A 6,000-nucleotide genomic window follows, 5' to 3' on the forward strand; every position below is an offset into this window, starting at 1 on the left:
AGCAATAAAATAAATTCTTCTTATCCATTTTTGAACTCAGTTTTTATGGGATAGAGAGAAACAATGGTGATTGGCAGTTTTACCCAAAGATTGTATAAAACAGGTCAGATTCAGGCTGCGCAGTGCACATTGGATATTACTCTGCTGTCCTCCACTCCACTAAATCCCTATTCTGTCTGTAAAATTTCATGCCCAGGAGGAACCATCCCATGCAATAATTCACCTAGAGACTAGGGGGCTCATTCTTGGCTTCACGGCCAGTTAATAGCATAGATGGGACAAGAATCTTAAGAGTTTTGTCTTCTATGCAATGTTTCCTGGGAAAGTGGAAGTAGAATGTCAATTTCTATTTAAAAAGGTGAACTTTAAGTGTGAAATATGGTCTAAAGAACATAATGAAAGCGTAAGGCTAAAGGAATGAGAAATGTGGTCTAGGGCTGTGAATGCTAATTCCAAATCAGGCTACTTTGGGCGTAGTACTTATCCTCCCTGTCTGGGAAAAAACAAGGTCAGCATTCAATTGCTTCATAGCTAAGTAAAAATATAAAGTGTCATGTGAATAAGGAATCATATAGATGCATTTGGAGTATGACTGTTTTGCTGCTTGGGATTTGCCCTTCTTACATAAGACTTCTCGTCATACATCATGCATGGAGCCCCTGCTGATGAGGCACCTTTCATTCTCCCATCTTCACCACCACCTTCATTCACATTTGGTGCACAAAGTTCTGGATGTCTAGGCACACCTCAGAGATCTTGCTGGTTTGGCTCCATACCGCTGCAATAGAGCAAATACCCCAAAAATGTTAGCCAAATGAATTTTTTAGTTTTCCAGTGCATATAAAAGTTATGTTTATACTATAGTCTATGAAGTGTGCAATAGTGTTATGTAAAAAACAAAACAAAACAAAACAGTGTATATACCCTAACTTAAGAATACCTTATTGCTAAAAATGCTAATCATCCCTGGAGCTTTTAGCAAATAGTAATCTTTTTGCTGGTGGAGATGTTGATGGCTAATGGACTTATTAGGGTGACAGCTGATGAAGGCTGGGGCAGCCGAGGCAATTTCTTAAAATAAGATAACAGTGACTTTTGCCACATCACTTGGCTCTTCCTTTCACGAGCAATTTCTCAACAGCATGTGATGCTGTTTGATAACATTTTACCCACAGTAGAACTTCTTTCAAAATTGGAGTCAGTCCTCTCAAATCCTGCTGCTGCTTTGTCAACTAAGTTCATGTAATATTCTAAATCCTTTGTTGTCATTTCAACAATCTTCACAGCATCTTCACCAGGAGTCGGTTCCTTCTCAAGAAACCACTTTCTTGGCTCATATCTGAGAAGCAACTCTTCACCTGATAAAATTTTATCATGCGATTGCAGTGATGCAAATGTAATAATAATGAAAAAGTTTGAAATATTGTGAGAATGGCCAAAATGTGACAGAGAGACAGGAAGTCAGCAGACACGGTTAGAAAAATGGTGTCAATAGACTTGCTCGATGCAGGGTTGCCACAAACCTTCAATTTGTAACAAACCGTAGCATCTGGGAAGGGCAATAAAGGGAAATGCAGTAAAACGAGGTATGCTGGTGTTCTGAGCCTTACTGGGATCTCTCTCTTTTCTTTTAAGACTGTTAAACACAACTGAGCACTTGATTACATTGAGACTTTTATGGATCACTACTGGTTTCATGTGAACTGATTCCTTTTTCAGGACAGGAACAGAATGACAGGTTCTTTCTGTACCATCGCAATACCTGCCACCGTTGAGCTCAAGAAATAATTTTTACAGGTCTGATAATTACATTTTAAGTATTCGATTACGTTTTGGTACTGTACTCAAGGTCAGAAGCAGAGCCAAAAATTTTAAAGTAAACATATACATTCCTTATCTGGAATTTAAAACACAATATTGGCTACCTATTATGTATGGGTCCTACAACCTGTACTGGGCACCTCATTTTCATAGGATCTCACTTACCACCCTCCCCGCCAGCAGTCTTTGAGATGGATGTTTTTCTTGATTTTATGGGAAATGAAACAGAGTCTCCGAAATTCACTCAAGTCACATGGCTGGTTAGTTGTGGAACTAGGATTCGAACCCAAGACTATCTGGTTGCACAGACGATGCTTTTGATTAATTTAATTGCATTGAGTCTAAAGAGATTTTTTTCTTACTTGGATAAAGCAGTGTTTTTTAGACATCAGTAATACTCAACTGAAGTTTAACTTTGAGTTGAGTGCAAATATAAAGATGCCCTTGTAAAAGATTTATTATTTGATCCTCATGAAGGACCTTAATCAAATCACAGAAATTGAGTTTCAGTTTCTCCTTTTGTAAAATGGAGGGAAAGGCTTAGGTGATGTCTCAAGTTACTTCTTCCTCTCATATGCCAGTCTGACGTCTGACGGACAAAGTGACCCTGGAAGAGCAGCCTGACAAGCAGAAAGTGAGGTCCCGTGCTTTTTTAATTTCCTTCTTCTTTTTACTTTCTCTACTCATGCCTTGGGCCATACTACTACAGATACGACGTTTTTTTTCACCTTGTGACTTAAAATCTCTTATTGATAAACTATTTGTTAGTTTACCAGTAAAGCACAGTATAAATTTAATTTGTAAATATGAGCAAAAAATTGTATCAAATTTTAAGAATCCTTTCCTGAAAATTTTTGTTTGAATTGATTTTGAATTTAGCATTTATGAAGCATTTCTGTCGTTTAATTAGTAAATATGGAATCTTTTACAAAGTTCCTTTTACAAAGATACTTTTTCAAGTGTCCTAGGAAGTATATCAAAATCCCAGATTGGCTAAAATCACCCATCAAACACAGAAAGTGGGGAAGGACAATGTCCCACTATCCCCTTTAAATGCTTGAACTAGAAGGTCATGAAGACATGGTTGAATGCACTTCAGAATTCATTCCTCAAAGAGGTTTGCCATGGGGAGCTTGCCCAAAGCAAACCTTTTCCCCTGGTAAGAGAACAAAGAAAAGACCTTTTAGCCACAAAAAAGGTGAATATTTTCATGTAATCCCCTTGATATGAATGTACCCTTCGAAATCTACCTCGCATTCTTTAAATCATGAATGCTGAGGGACAAGGTGTGTGCTTCTCCACACATTTCCCTAGGAACAGATCCAGTGATCAAATAATGGTTGAAGTAAGGGCATAAAGAAGATTTAAAGTGACTGCACCAATCAATTGCAAACAGTCTGAGCACTTCTGTCTCTTGGACTTTTCTCTAATTTTATGTGACCATAGCTCTTTGGGCCTTAGGGTTAAGGATACTTTTTAAATTAAGGTATACTTTAGGTGTAGTTAAATGGACAGGGCTTAAGTGCACAGTTTGAAGAGTTTTGACAAATGTGTACACCTCTGGGACCCATACTTAATGGGGCTTTTTGAAAATGCATTTACTCTTTGAAAGCAGCAAAAGTTGAATAGTTTGGATTTGGTCACTCTTCCTATTAAAATTTTTATTAAGACTTTCTTCCTGCTTTATCAACCTGTTTTATACATATTATCAGCTTCTGTAACTGAAACATAATTCATAAATTAGAAGTGTGCTTATAAAAGAAAGAATCTAAGACTTGAAACTTTATCGATGTTCCTCTATAGTGCCTAGTTCTAGTCCATGCCCCCATAGTCATGAAAATTTGATAGACTTAGAGTAATTAGAAATAAGACCTAATTAGTTCTTTTCTGCTTATAGAAAATATGAGAAACAGGAAGGTCACACTTCCTTTTTTTTCTGTCTGAGGAAAGCAGCATAATTCAGCTACTTCACGCCATGGTCTACTTTAATTAAAGATTTAATTAAAGAATTTGCTTTCCTGCTTATAGCTTAAGTAAGTTTTGTATTTCCTCCTTTGATGTATTTTTTAATACCAGCATTGACAAAAGAAAAAAAAAGAGTGTAACTTGGTCTGCAAACTCCTTCAACCTGTCACAAGAGCTCTTTGGCACAACTTTGAAAATGTGTTAGGAATTCCAGTCTAAGCAGGCAGTCCGGCCTGTGCTTTCTTGCTCTGTCAACGCACCCTTGACATTTATGTAAATTACTCTCAGGCCATTCAATCATGGACCAAACACTAGCAGTACTTTTTATCAGAACAATTCTATCATGTGTAAGGCACTCCTTTCGGGGGCTGTTATTTCATATGGGAAATGATTTATGATGAATTTATGGGTCATCTCTACCTCCAACTATTTTCTTTAATTTTCATCTTTCTTACTGCCACTCTTTTAATACCCTAATGGAGTGTCTAAAAGGTTGTGAAATAGTCGTAAGAAGTTAGAAATAGAGGAGAAAGAGAAACTTGGAGATGTAATAATCTGCTGTTGAATCAAGGAGAGTTGCTACTTCTTTAAAGAAAGGAAAAATTCGTTGCAGTACAACGTAGAATGTGCTAGAAGGCACAGAAAGGGAGAATTGAAAAATAAAAAGAAATGGAGAATTGTCACATCAAGTTTCTTTTTTTTCCCAAACGATTGTGTTTTATCAGTGAGTTATTTTTTTAAAAGATTTTGTTTATTTATTTGAGAGAGAGAGAGAGAGAGAGAGAGCGAACATGGGGGAGAGGGGCAGGGGGAAAGGGAGAAGGAGGCTCCCCACGGAGCAGGGAGCCTGACATGGAGCTTGATCCCAGGACCCTGGGATCATTACTTGAGCTGAAGGCAGACACTTAACCAACTGAGCCACCCAGGTGCCCCATCAGTAAGTTATTTTTATGTCATTTCTGCTAATAGTTAAGCTTTGGATTTTAATGGAATCTTTTTAGTCAAAATCTGCTGACATCTTTTAAAAGTTTCCTATTTTTTAAGACCCAGTTTTAGGAAAATAGATCTACTTGAACCAAAATGTCAAGGGAAACAGTGATATCCCTGAAAGTTTCTCTAGTTTACATTATACAAGTACTTTGATTTCCAGCTTCATCTAAAGCAAATAGCTCAGAGTTATGGTGTCCTTTTATCAAAATGAGGGATCATCAGGGGCTTTCAAAGCTGTGCCCAGTTTTTACCAGGCTGTTTCTAGGGATGCCTCTTAGAGATGAAAATACAGGAAAGTGTCTCTTCTCTTTCAGGCCTTCTAGGAAGAACATTTGTTGCTACCTGTGGAGACAGGCATTCTGAAATGGCTTCATCAGCTATGGGTTATCCAAATGAAATTGTTCACATAATCTTACAGGAAATGCACAGGAGACACGCTTCCTCCAAGGGCAGCCAGGGTTTGTGAGGTTGATATTTGAGGGGCCACTGCAGAGGTACTGGGTACCAAGTAGCAGACAGGGATGGCAATAGGGAATCCAGATGAGTGGTTCATCTTTTGAATATCTACATTGTTTTTGTTTACTTGTTTTATGGTGTTCAGTAGTGTTAAGTGTATCCATATTGTTGTGTAAGAGACCTCCATGACCTTCTCATCTTGCAAAGCTGAAACTCTGTACTCTTGAAATAACAATTCCCCTTTGGCCTCTCCCTGTGGGCCCTGGTAATCATCATTGTGCTTTGTTTCCGTGAATTCGGCTACTTGAGATGGCTTCTGTAAGCGAAGCCATCAGTGTTTGTCTTTTTGTGACTACCTTATTTCACTCAGCATCATGTCCTCAGGGTTCATTCATATTTTAGAACGTGACAGGACTTCCTCCTTTTTATGGCTGAATAACATTTCACATGTTCTGTCTGTGTGTATACTACGTTTTGTGTAACCATTCATCTGTCTATGGCTATTTGGGTTGCTTCCACCTCTTGGCTATTGTGAATAGTGTTAGAATGAATATATGTTTAGACTGGATGTTTGTGTGCCTCTAAAATTTACATGTTGAAACCGAATCCCCAGTGTGATGGTATTTGTAGGTGGGGCCTTTGGGAGGTGGAACCCTCATGGATGGGATTAGTGTCCTTATAAAAGAGATTCCAGAGAGCTCCCTTGCCCCTTCTACCAAGTGAGGACACAACAGGATGGTGGTCTATGAATCAGGAAGTGGGTTCTCA

This window comes from Eumetopias jubatus, unplaced genomic scaffold (assembly GCF_037043125.1).
Source record: "Eumetopias jubatus isolate StellerSeaLion01/CBP00866 unplaced genomic scaffold, mEumJub1_p1.0 scaffold_3, whole genome shotgun sequence".
NCBI classification, from domain to species: Eukaryota; Metazoa; Chordata; class Mammalia; order Carnivora; family Otariidae; genus Eumetopias; species Eumetopias jubatus.